Source organism: Hordeum vulgare, chromosome 5H (genome assembly GCF_904849725.1).
Source record: "Hordeum vulgare subsp. vulgare chromosome 5H, MorexV3_pseudomolecules_assembly, whole genome shotgun sequence".
In the NCBI taxonomy this organism is placed as follows: Eukaryota; Viridiplantae; Streptophyta; class Magnoliopsida; order Poales; family Poaceae; genus Hordeum; species Hordeum vulgare.
The window spans coordinates 401,885,622-401,899,407 of NC_058522.1; positions in this window are offsets into that span (position 1 = coordinate 401,885,622).

Below are 13,786 nucleotides of genomic sequence, written 5' to 3' on the forward strand. Positions count from 1 at the left end.
CTTGATGATGCTACTTCTGAATTTCATGAAACTTATGATGATACTACTAATATGCTTGATAAAACTAAAACTGTGCCACTTGGTGAATTACTTGATGCTCATATTGCTAGATCTAGAGAAATTGAAAATGTTGAAAGTGATGAAAACTATGATTCACATATTATACCTAGCTCTCCTAATACTCCCTCCATCACAGTTTGTTGGGCGCCTCTCGCGTCGCTCTGGGCCCAAGGTGTGTTGTGATAGGCAGGAAATAAGGATGCGATGGAGCTACGAAATTGAAGGAGAGGCGCCTAATGAATCGCTAAACCAATGCTTTGTAACCTCCCCCTCCAATAAAAGAAGGAACCGATCGCATGCATTGGTGTAAATTCATGTTCCCACTTGCCAGCGCTTGAAGAAGAGAAACGGAAGAGTACTAATGCGCCCCAATTAATAGAAGTAGTTAAGGAGTTGCGCCCAGGGCCGGCCCTGAGGGGGGGGGGGGCGAACGGGGCGGCCGCCCCGGCCCCCAAATATTAAGGGCCCCCTCCAGTATGTGTACGTAGAGTGCAACACAAGTATATACTTTGAGCGAAAAAAATGAAGCCAAACTCAAAGATGCATCAGCCTCTCGTGACTCTGCTGCTAGGCCTAGGAAAGAATAGGAGAGATGGTGAGCCTGACCCATATGTACACATACATGCAGCAGAGGAAAGGAATCGTTGGATTCGATTGAAGGAATCGCTGGACTCACGGAGGATTTCCTTTTTCGTCAGATCGTTCGGTGGCCTCATTCCCTGCCCTTTTTCATGTTTCATTGACCGATCTTCAACTAATCGCCTTTAAGATTTCAACTCTGCCTCCTGACGAACGACGCGATGGCTGCAGCAGGCACGTCTCCTCGCGCGCGCTTTCCCCCCTCCCGTGTTCTTCTTCTTAATTTTTTTTCTAATCCCGATTTCTGAATTCTATATCGATCAAAGATATAAATAGGGAATTGTTGTCGGGGTGATCAAATCATTGCGCACATATTGCCAGGTTAGACTACAGAGAGAAGGTATTGTACTACGCCCTAGCAGATTTTCTCATGATATTATATCAAGATCTCCTGTAATTAATCTAACTAGCAAGGTTGCGAGGGCATTGCTCTATACATTATTGAATATATCTCAGAAACAAAACCATATTACCAACATGAACTCTTGGAATGAAGTGAGAAAGCATGAAACAAATTGACAAAGAGTTACCAAAGCTTGGTAACATTATGCATTGAGAAAAAAGTGCTTCATGAAATTGATATTGATACTATCATCAATGATTTTGCATTTTGACATATTAGGAGAAAATTGTGAAGGTATATGTAATACATTATTTGGTACACACTTAATAGTTTTTTTTGATACAAAATATATCTACATATAATGAATCGTAACTAGACATTTATACTAAGGGCCACAGAGGGCCCCTAATAATAGTTTCGCCCCAGGCCCTTGATATCTCAGGACCGGCCCTGGTTGCGCCCTATTTCCGTGGGGTTGTGAAAAAATCTGGTTTTGAAGAGGTGCCTAACAAACTGTGATGGAGGGAGTAGATATGATCTGCTTGAAGTACGTGAGGGTTATGTTATGGATGGGAAGATAGCTAGAGACTTTCTTTCTTGCAATGATAGAGATGATTTGAGAAAATTGCTATGTAAACTAAAAGAAAAATCTATGATCGAGAAAATGAAACATGATCCTGAATTTGCTACTTCTTCCACTACTGCAGGATGGTCCAAACGTGACACTACAATGAGACACCCTTAAACAAAGCTATGTGCATCCACCAATCGCAAACAATATAGTTCAAGCTCCGTCGCCAATGACACAAACTGTGTGCGATGGTGAACCCATCAAATACAGTTCAATAAATAGTTGCGTGTGTGATATACGATAGATAGTTGACTTTTACAAAATGTTAGTGATGAGGAGAAATGGCACAAACGGTTAATCAAACATAGATGTGTGCGATATACGACATACAGTTAAAAGTGTAGAACTTTTTGCAAAGACACAATATAACACAAACGGTTATGCGAATCCAGATATGTGTGTTGTAGAAGGCATACATGTCCCTCAGATGAACTGTTTGCAATGAGAGCGACAACAGATACGATTTGTTGTTCTGAATTGTGTGCTCGATAGGGCACACAGTTCAAGAAACCAACTGTGTGCGATATTGTGAGTGATCACCGTCGAATCTGTATTCTTAACCATTTGTGATGAGATTAATAGGGTAGACATAGTTCAGGAATAAATATGAGCAAACGACAACAAAGTTAAGGAGTACAATCTGTTTTACTTCTTGTTCTTCTTGTGTTGGATGGCCCCGCACTATCGTCTTGACATGGACGCTTCTCCCTGTTGACCTCTATCTTTTAATCGCCATCATCGTCACCATCGTCGTTAATGTCCTCATCATCGTCCTACTTGTTTGACCATTCCTCCTCTTTCTCATCGCCGTCGTCTTCTTTGTCCTTTGGCGGCTCCTCCTCATCGTCCTCCTTGTTTGACCAATCCTCCTCCTCCTCATCGTTGTCGTCTACTTCGTCCTTTGGTGGCTCCTCATCGTGGTCCTCCTCGTTCGACCATTCCTCATCCTCCTCATCGTTGTCGTGTTCTTCGTCCTTGGGCAGCTCCTCGTTCATGTGATCCTTGTACGATGACTCCAGCGACAGTGTCCCTTAAATGAACCGGATAAAATGGAGGTCACGACTTGACGCTGGACTCATGGAAAACGAGCGTGATGATTTTGAGGTTGATCCCAGATGGAGTGCCAGACTGGCGGAATTGTCGTCCTCACTGGTGCTCAACATTTCTGCGCTACGTAATTAAACGACCGACAAGAAAGCGAGATTGCAGAGTGTGTAGAAGTGTAGAGTGGCCACCTGGGACGATGAAGATGGTGGCAACTGAAGCGTGCTGTGAAGACTAGAGGAATGACAATTGAAGCAGGGGATTCACGGATTATATTGGCACCTTGGGAGGCAGTTAGAATTCCGATATAATCAACCCAATTGTGTGTACCCGTCCCATCACTCTAAATTCTTGCTATTGTGCAGTTCTCAATGTGATAATTACGGGCAAGGGTTGGAGTATCCAAACGTGTGCAATATGCCAAATGTTTCACATATCTACATTTTAGCAGTTCACACGGTTCACTAGATGCATTGTTTAACTACCCACACGCTTATATGAAACACACCAAGTGTGAAACAAGCATTTAATATAGGACAGTTGGTAAGCAATAGACGAGGTCTGCTTATTGATGTAGCCATTAATAATCAAACAAAACCCGTATTGTTCATTACAAATAGCGCATAGAAGATGGCTAATGCGGCAACTACAAACACACATGCTAGTTCCTTCTTGTCTCTTGCTTTCAACTGTTACCTGTGAATCTGTGATTGGTTCTTTCTTGCTTCATCATAATGATTGCACACTCCAGATCAATTAGTTTCTTCTTCAACTTTACGTTATCTTCAGCAAGCTTGGTGACAACACTCCGAGCCTTGCCATGCCAATAATCACCCAACTAGTTAACAAAGGCACAAGCATCATATCCGTGCGGATATTTAATAATAAGGGATGAAGTTATCACTAATCTCTAAGGGTCAACTGACAAACCGTCTGCCAATGTCGAATCCCTCCGTGCATACACGTCGAGAGGGAGTGTGTCCGTGCACACAACTCAGCTTTTGGTACTTCTCGGTGGTGAAAAACTCGGAATCGAACTCATGTTGCGGGAATTTGGTGGAGTCATACTCTCGATCCGACAATTGGTCACTTTCCTAAGAGAGATGTGTGTGTGTGGGGGGGGGGGTCCAATTCAGGAAGGATTGAGTGATCTGCTTGCTTTTGGACATGCTAAAAAGATGAGGAATGATTGGGACCTGACAAGATGATTCGGATCCGTAGTACACCGGCCTCCTGATGACTTTTGGCAAGTACTCTGCGGTGACCGCCATCATGGTGGCGTCGCCAATGGTTCTACCAAGAGCGACTATACGAACTGGAGCATCTGCACTAAAACCATCAGCACCACTCGTCCACATTCCCCTAATTTCAGCGCCATGCTAGGGAATTTGGGGGCTACACATTTGGTGTTTGTTTAGCGATTTGGGGAAGATTGGAAAACTATGGGTATTGGATAACGACCGGGAACTATTTATTGCACTCTATTGTATACGGCACACGGTTTCCCAAACCAAATCGTTTGAGATGGATCATGACCATTTGTGATGTGCTACCCGATACATATGGGGCGGTAAACAACTTCTCTCTGGAAACCCAAAAAGACGTTATCCTGATAGAGATGTAGGCGGCATCGAGGTAGTGGCTACCGGATAGGAGGTCAATCTTTGGTCGGTCGGCGTTGTCGGTGTTATAGGAAGTCCATTGTCGTGGTAACGATTCCGACAATAGAAAGGGGTAGGATAAAGGAGCATGATTTATCGAGATGCAAATGGGTGACACAAGTGTTTTAGCGAGTTCGGGCCTCTCACAGTGGAGATAACAACCCTATGTATCATGCTCCGGAGAGGCTTTGCTTATCTATTATGAACACAAAGTTAGATGGTGTAATAGAGAGAGGGGAGAACGGATCTCCAAGCTGAGTCTTGAGACTAGAGAGAGCCAGAGATCTGGGGGAAGAATGAGCAACCTCGAGCTATGTGGTGGGGGTGGCTTATATAGAGTGTTCCACCCCCTCACCTCTTATGTTACAACGTGGGGCATTAATGCCATGTTGTTAGCCCACTACGAAACCTGCACTATGAGGACGATGCTCCGAGTGCCTTGTTGACTGTTGATCCTTGCATATCCGAGTGAGTCGTACGACCAAGTGGTTGACTATCATCCGAGTCGATAGGCTGTACTTATCCGAGTGGATAGAGTGTACTTGTCCGAGTGTATATGTAACAGCCCGAGACCGACGCTCCAGAAGATTCCCCTTTTATTCCGTTGCCGCCCTGTGATTATTTGTTTGTCGCAATCAACATCGCATCATTCGCATCATCTGCATTGCATCAGCACTTCGTTGCCGCCAGTTTTCAAAAACTTGCATCCGTTATTAGTGGCCGGTTCTCTCCATTTCCGTCGTTGACCGTTTCGAGTCCAACCACACACGTACGCGCCGGCGACATCGTTAAAATATTGTTTTTAAATGTGTGTATAAAATATTCCCGGATTGGGTTTAAACTTGGCGTGCGGTCTTATTTTAATGTAGGTAGGCCGCGTGCATAATTTCATCGCAGTCGGAGTCCGTTTGATACCCAAACGGTCGACCGTAGCGGCTCCGTCATCGTTTTATCGTTGGACGTTTTTTGGTGTTTAAAATCTTGTGCCGAGCCGCAAATCTCCCTCTATTCTCAGCCCAACCTATTCTACACAGCCCAATACCACCCACCTAGCCTACCCCTCCGTTTCGGACCGCCCGATCGAGATCTCATGGTCCAAAAAACGGTGCAAAAATCCCTACCCTAGCCCCATTTCCTATAATAAACCACTAATTAAGCTAAACCTAGCCTTCTCCTCGAAATCCATGCAGTCAACCCGCACCCTCAGTCGCCAGCCAGCCAACCACCTCCTACCTCCAGCCAACCACTGCGCGGGCCCGCCCTAGCCCATCATAGGCCCGCCCGCGGCCCGAAGCAGAGCCGTCGCCCCCAAGCGCTCCACATCGGGAGAGGAGTTCTGATGACCCACAAGTATAGGGGATCTATCGTAGTCCTTTCGATAAGAAAGAGTGTCGAACCCAACGAGGAGCAGAAGGATCTGACAAGTGGTTTTCAGCAAGGTAATATCTGCAAGCACTGAAATTATCGGTAACAAGTAGTTGTGTGGTGAGATGATTCGTAGCAAGTAGCAAGTAACAAAAGTAATAACGGTGCAGCAAAGTGGCACAATCCCTTTTGTAGCAAGGGACAAGCCTGGACAAAGTCTTATAAGGATCCCTTTTGTGTGGTGAGGAAAAACGCTCCCGAGGACACACGGGAATTTCTGTCACGCTAGTTTTCATCATGTTCATATGATTCACGTTCGTTACTTTGATAGTTTAATATGTGGGTGGACCGGCGCTTGGGTACTGCCCTTAATTGGACAAGCATCCCACTTATGATTAACCCCTCTCGCAAGCATCCGCAACTACGAAAGAAGAATTAAGACAAAGTCTAACCATAGCATTAAACTAGTGGATCCAAATCAGCCCCTTACGAAGCAACGCATAAACTAGGGTTTAAGCTTATGTCACTCTAGCAACCCATCATCTACTTACTACTTCCCAATGCCTTCCTCTAGGACCAAATAATGGTGAAGTGTTATGTAGTCGACGTTCACATAACACCACTAGAGGAAAAACAACATACAACACATCAAAATATCGAACGAATACAAAATTCACAAGACTACTTATAGCATGACTTATCCCATGTCCTCAGGAACAAAAGTAACTACTCACAAAGCATAATCATATTCATGACCAGAGAGGTAATGAGTAGCATCAAAGATCTGAACATAAACTCTTCCACCAAGTAATCCAACTAGCATCAACTACAAGGAGTAATTAACACTACTAGCAACCTTACAAGTACCAATCGGAGTCGCGAGACGGAGATTGGTTACAAGTGATGAAATACGGTTTGGAGATGAGATGGTGCTGATGAAGATGTTGATGGTGATGAGTCCCCTCCGATGAGAGGAGTATTGGTGATGACGATGACGATGATTTCCCGCTCCGGGAGGAAAGTTTCCCCGGCAGGATCGTCCTGCCGGAGCTCTAGATTGGTTCTGCTCAAGTTCCGCCTCGTGGTGGCGGTGAATCCTCCGAAAAGCCTCCTCTCGATTTTTTCCAGACCGAAACCCTTCTTGTAGTAAAAGAGGGGGGCCAGTGGGCCAGCAGGGAGCCCACAAGTCCCCTAGGCGTGACCAGTGGGGTGGCCGCGCCTAGCAGGCTTGTGGCCACCTACTAGCGCCCCTCTGGCACTTCTTTGGCTAGTATTTTTTATAAATCCCCAAAAAAATCCACGTTGATTTTCACGGCTTTTGGAGTTGCGCAGAATAGGCACCTCAAAATTGCTCCTTTTTCAGGCCATAATTCCAGTAGCGACATTCTCCCTCTTCATGTAAACCTTGCAAAATAAGAGAGAAAAGGCATAAGTATTGTACCGTGAAGTGAAATAACAACACAAAAAGCGATAAATATCAACATGAAAGCATGATGCAAAATGGACGTATCAACTCCCCAAGCTTAGACCTCGCTTGCCCTCAAGCGAAAGCCTAGATCAATAAACATGACCACATGTTTAGAGAGAGAAGTGTCGACAAAACAAGATACGAACATGCAGGCATCATGATCATGATTAGAACAGCAATACCAACATATAATCTCTCATGCTAAAGTGACAATTCCTTCACAAAGTAAATTATGGATCAAGAACCTTACCGAGAATTAACAACCGATAGCCTTTAGTCACTGAAGCAATTGCAATTTATCACAACATCAGAAAGAGTTAGATAAGAGCTTGTAAAGCAAATCCACATACTCAATCATCTTTTCATTCTCTACAATTGCTACAACTCACGTGGTACTCATGAGATCAAAGTTTCAGCTGGACATAGAGAAAGATAGGGGCTTATGGTTTCGCCTCCCAACTGCTTACCTCAAGGGTAATGTCAACAATAATAATTCAAGAATACTTACTTCCAAGTTGACATATGAATATAGATATTTCCCAAGCATATGACGTTAGCCAAGATAAAGGCAAAACAAGGAATTGGTGAAGATCACCATGACTCTTTCAAGGGAAAAAAAGTAAAGGTACAAGATAGGCCCTTCGCAGAGGGAAGCAGAGGTTGTCATGCGCTTTTGAGGTTTGGATGCGTGTCCTCTTAGTGCGGAGGAACGCCACTTTATATTGCCTCCTGTGATAAAGAACTTTATTATGCAGTCTGTCGCTTTTATGTCTTCCTCATCACAGGTTCGTACAAAGCTTATTTTCCACACACTAATAGATCACACATATTAGGGAGCAATTTTTATTGCTTGCACCGATGACAACTTACTTGAGGGATCTTATTCAATCCATAGGTAGGTATGGTGCACTCTCATGGCAAAACTGGGTTGAAGGTTTGTGGATGCACAAGTAGTATCTCTACTTAGTGCGGGAGGTTCGGCTAATATGAGGTGGAAGCAATTGTCACATGCTAAGGGATCTCTAATCATATAACATTCTTCGGAACCAAGCATACACAATTCATTATGTTGTCTTCCTTGTCCAACATCTACTTCTAAGCATGCAATAGTTTAGTGAGTGTTCACAATCATAGATGGTGTTAAAGATGATATATTTATATGTGAACCTCTCCTTCTTTATCACTTCCTATTAATTGCAACAATGACCAAGGTCTACATTTGTCTACCCTCAACAAGTTTCAATCAACATTCTTTTTATATGTGAAGCCATCACTTCCCATAAGATCATTACATGATCTTTCATGCTTTTGTTCTTTTCTCAATCTTTTGATCATGGCATGAGGCAAGGTCCTTCAACTAAGACACTCTTTATTATATGGCTCACGAGCTCGAATACATCGGGGGTGACACAAAGCAAAACTCAAGCCTAAAACACTAAGACCTTTATTCTACTAGAGAAAGAGAAAACTGAAAACGAACAAACTAAAACAAAGGTAAAGGCAAAAGATGTGATGGTGATACGATACCGGGGCAACTCCCCCAAGCTTGGCACAAGCCAAGGGGATTGCCCCTACCCATGCTTAGTTGTCTTCCTTTGGAGATGATGGTGGTGGAGTTGTTGCAACATGGGTTTGATCCTTCGTCTTCCAAGGCATAGGTGCTCCATCATGGAAAGATGAACGAGTCTCCGGAATCCTCAAATCTGCAGCCAACCGTATTGATTTAAATCTATACTCATACTCACAGTTTTGGTTCTACAGGTCATAGATCTGGGCCTGGAGTTGATCAATCCTGTCGTAGAGCCTGGAGAGGTGCTTCCAAATGTCATTGGCATCAATCTTGTGCTTGTTGGTGAACTCCGTGATCATCATGTGGTTGGCGTTGAGTCCACGCTCCACCATCCGTTGGCACTTGAAGACCTGTTGCTCCATTGCTTCGAGCCTCGCCTCCACGCTTCCGGTCTTCTTGGGCCCCTCAACATCACGGATGTGCAAGATCCCCTCACGCATCTCGATAGATTGAGGGTGTTGCAGCACTCCTGCGAGGTAGGGATTGATGACCTTCTCGAAGATCTTGTCCTTCGGAGCTTTTGGGGACGTCATAGCGATCTAGATCTGCAGCAGAAACAAGTTCAAAACGAAAACACAGGAAATTTGCGTGATACAAGGGTCAGACCTTTCGGGAGAATATATAATGATTTTTTCCAGACCAGAAGGAGTACTCCGCATGAAAACGGAGTCCGGGAGGCACACGAGGTGGCCACAAGCCCCCCAGGCCCGACCAGGGGGTGGGCCCGCGCCTAGCAGACTTGTCGCCTCCTCGCGCGCTTTTCGGACTACTTCCAATTTTTCTATTTTTCAAATATTCCAAAACAGAGAAAAATTCCTACTGGAAAAGTTTCGGAGTCTGTTTTCTCACCGAATCACATACCTCTTCGTTTTCGGAGTCTGAAACAGGCTGATAAATATCCCTTAGGTATTCCTCCGGAGTTATGGTATTGATAATATTGCTTTCAACATTTATGGGAGTACCTGAGATATAATGCTTGATTCTCTGCCCATTTACAACTCTCGGACAATTACCTTCCGTGTTGTTGATCTTGATAGCACCGGAACGATATACTTCCTCAACAATATAGGGACCTTCCCATTTAGAGAGAAGCTTGCCTGCAAAAAATCTTAAACGAGAATTATATAGCAAGACATAATCACCTACATTGAACTCATGCTTTTGTGTCCTCTTATCATGCCACCTCTTAACCTTTTATTTGAACAACTTGACATTTTCATATGCCCGAGTTCTCCATTCATCAAGCGAGCTAATGTCAAATAACCTCTTCTCACCAGCAAGTTTGAAATCAAAGTTGAGCTCTTTGATTGCCCAATAAGCTTTATGCTCTAGCTCAAGAGGTAAATGACAAGCTTTACCATCGACCATTTTGTACGGAGACATGCCCACGGGATTCTTATAGGGAGTTCTATAAGCCCACAGTGCATCATTGAGCTTCTTAGACCAATTATTTCTAGACCTATTGACAGTCTTTTGTAGAATCAGTTAAATCTCTCTATTGCTTAGCTCTACTTGACCAGTGGACTGAGGGTGATATGGAGACACAATTCTATGGTTGACATCATACTTAGCAAGCATCTTATGGAAAGCACCATGAATGAAATGTGAACCACCATCAGTCATTAGATATCTAGGGACCCAAATCTAGGGAAAATAACTTCTTTAAGCATCCTGATAGAGGTGTTGTGATCAACACTACTAGTGGGGATAGCTTCTACCCACTTAGTGACGTAATCAACAACAACTAGGATATGAGTATACCCGTTGGATTTTGGAAAAGGTCCCATATAATCAAAGCCCCAGACATCAAATGGTTCAATGACAAGTGAATAGTTCATAGGCATTTCCTGACGTTTACTAATATTACCTATTCTTTGACATTCGTCACAAGACAAGACAAACTTACGGGCATCCTTGAAGAGAGTGGGCCAATAGAAACCTGATTGCAATACCTTGTGTGCAGTTCTACCTCCCGCATGGTGTCCTCCGTAGGCCTCGAAGTGACACTTCTGTAGGATCTGTCCCTGTTCATGTTCAGGTACACAACGTCTAATAACACCATCTACTCCTTCCTTATAAAGCTGAGGATCATCCCAAAAGTAATGTCTCAAGTCAAAGAAGTCTTCTTTTGCTGGTATGTGAAACTAGGTGGTATATATTTGGCAACAATATAGTTTGCATAATCAGCATACCACAGTGCACTACGTGAAGCATTGATGACATTCAATTGCTCATCGGGAAAGCTATCATCAATAGGTTGTGGGACATCAAGAATGTTCTCCAACCTAGACAAGTTATCTGCTATGGGGTTATCAACACCCTTCCTGTCGACAAGGTGCAAATCAAATTCTTGTAGCAAGAGAACCCATCTAATAAGTCTAGGTTTAGTGTCTTTCTTCTCCATGAGGTACTTAATAGCAGCTTGATCAGTGTGAATAGTGACTTTGGAATCAACTATGTAAGACCTAAACTTTTCACATGCAAACACGACTGCTAAAAATTCCTTTTGCGTAGTAGCATAGTTTCTTTGGGCACTGTCTAGAGTTTTACTAGCATAGTGAATAACATTCAACTTCTTATCAACTCTTTGCCCTAGGACAACACCAACAACATAATCGCTAGCATCACACATGATTTCAAAAGGTAAGTTCCAATCAGGTGGTTGAACAATAGGTGCGGTTATCAAAGCCTTCTTAAGTATTTCAAAGGCTTCCTCACAATCATCATCAAAAACAAAAGGAATATCCTTTTGCAAGAGATTGGTAAGAGGCCTAGAAATATTAGAGAAGTCTTTAATGAACCTTCTATAGAAACCAACATGACCAAGGAAACTTCTTATACCTTTGATATCTATGGGGTATGGCATTTTCTTGATTGCATCAACCTTAGCCTTATCGACTTCAATACCTCTTTCAGAAATTTTATGACCTAAGACGATGCCTTCATTAACCATAAAGTGGCACTTCTCCCAATTCAAGACAAGATTGGTATCTTTACATCTCTACAAGACCCGATCAAGGTTGCTGAGGCAATCATCAAAAGAAGACCCTTAAACGGAGAAGTCATCCATGAAAACCTCGACAATATTTTCACAAAAGTCAAAGAATATAGCCATCATACATATTTGAAAGGTGGCAGGTGCTACGGCGACATAAACCTTTCTGTCACCCCTTGAGCTTGCGTTGGTTTTTCCCTTGAAGAGGAAAGGGCGATGCAGCACAGGACCAGTAAGTATTTCCCTCAGTTGAGAACCAAGGTATCAATCCAGTAGGAGAATCGCGTCAAGTCCAGAGTACCTGCACAAACACAAACAAGCTTGCACCCAACGCTATAAAGGCGTTGTTAATCCCTTCAAGATTGATTGCAAAGTGAGATCTGAAGGCGGAAAGTGCAACGAAGTAAAAGTGTAAGGCTGAAAATATGCTGTGGAGTAGACCGGGGGGCCATAGTGTTCACTAGAGGCTTCTCTCAAAATAGCAAGTATTACGGTGGGTGAACAAATTACTGTCGAGCAATTGATAGAACCGCGCAAAGTCATGACGATATCTAAGGCAATGATCATACATATAGGCATCACGTCCGAGACAAGTAGACCGATACTTTCTGCATCTACTACTATTACTCCACACATCGACCGCTATCCAGCATGCATCTAGTGTATTGAGTTCATGACGAATAGAGTAACGCCTTAAGCAAGATGACATGATGTAGAGGGATAATCTCAAACCAATGATGAAAACCCCATCTTTTTACCCTTGATGGCAACAACATGATGCGTGCCTCGCTACCCCTTCTGTCACTGGGTGAGGTCACCGCACGGTATGAACCCAAAACCAAGCACTTCTCCCATTGCAAGAATCATAGATCTAGTTGGCCAAACAAAACCCACAACTCGAAGAGAATTACAAGGATATGAAATCATGCATAAGAGAGATCAGAAGAAACTCAAATAAGATTCATAGATAATCTGATCATAAATCCACAATTCATCGGATCTCAACAAACACACCGCAAAAGAAGATTACATCGGATAGATCTCCATGAAGATCATGGAGAACTTTGTATTGAAGATCCAAGAGAGAGAAGAAGCCATCTAGCTACTAGCTATGGACCCGTAGGTCTATGGTGAACTACTCACGCATCATCGGAGAGGTCATGGTGTTGATGAAGAAGCCCTCCGTATCCGAATCCCCCCTCCGGCAGGGCACCAGAACGTGCCCCAGATGGATCTTGCAGAGACAGAAGTTTGCGGCGGCGGAAAAGTACTTTCGATGATCTCCTGATTTTTTCTGGAATTTATGGGAATATATAGGCAAAAGACCTAGGTCAGGGGAGACCCACGGAGGCCACAAGCCTGGGAGGCGCGGGCCCCCTGGTCGCGGCTAGGGGGCTTGTGGGGTCCCTGGAGACCCCCTGCCTTGGTTCTCAAGCTTCTCGATCTTCTTCTGTTTCGGAAAAAATCTTTTTGGATGTTTTGTTCCGTTTGGACTCCGTTTAAAATCCTCCTCTGAAAAGGGTCAAAAACACGGAAAAAACATGAACTGGCACTTGGCACTAAGTTAATAAGTTAGTCCCAAAAAAGATATAAAAGACATACAAAACATCCAAAGTTTGACAAGATAATATCATGAAACCATCAAAAATTATAGATACATTGGATACGTATCAACAGGTGCATTACATAAGCCAAAAGGCATAAGTCTATAAGAAAAAGTACCGAAAGGACAAGTGAAGGTGGTTTTCTCCTGATCAGATTGTGCAACTGGTATTTGGGAGAAATCAGAATAACCGTCTAGAAAGCAGAAGTGTGTGTGTTTAGACAATTTTTCTAGCATTTGGTCGATAAAAGGCAAAGGGTAATGATCTTTCCTAGTGGCTTTATTCAATTTCCTAAAATCGATCACCATCCTATAGCCAGTAATAATGCTCTGTGGGATCAATTCATCCTTATCATTAGGGACAATGGTAATGCCTCCCTTCTTAGGGACGCAATGCACCGGACTCA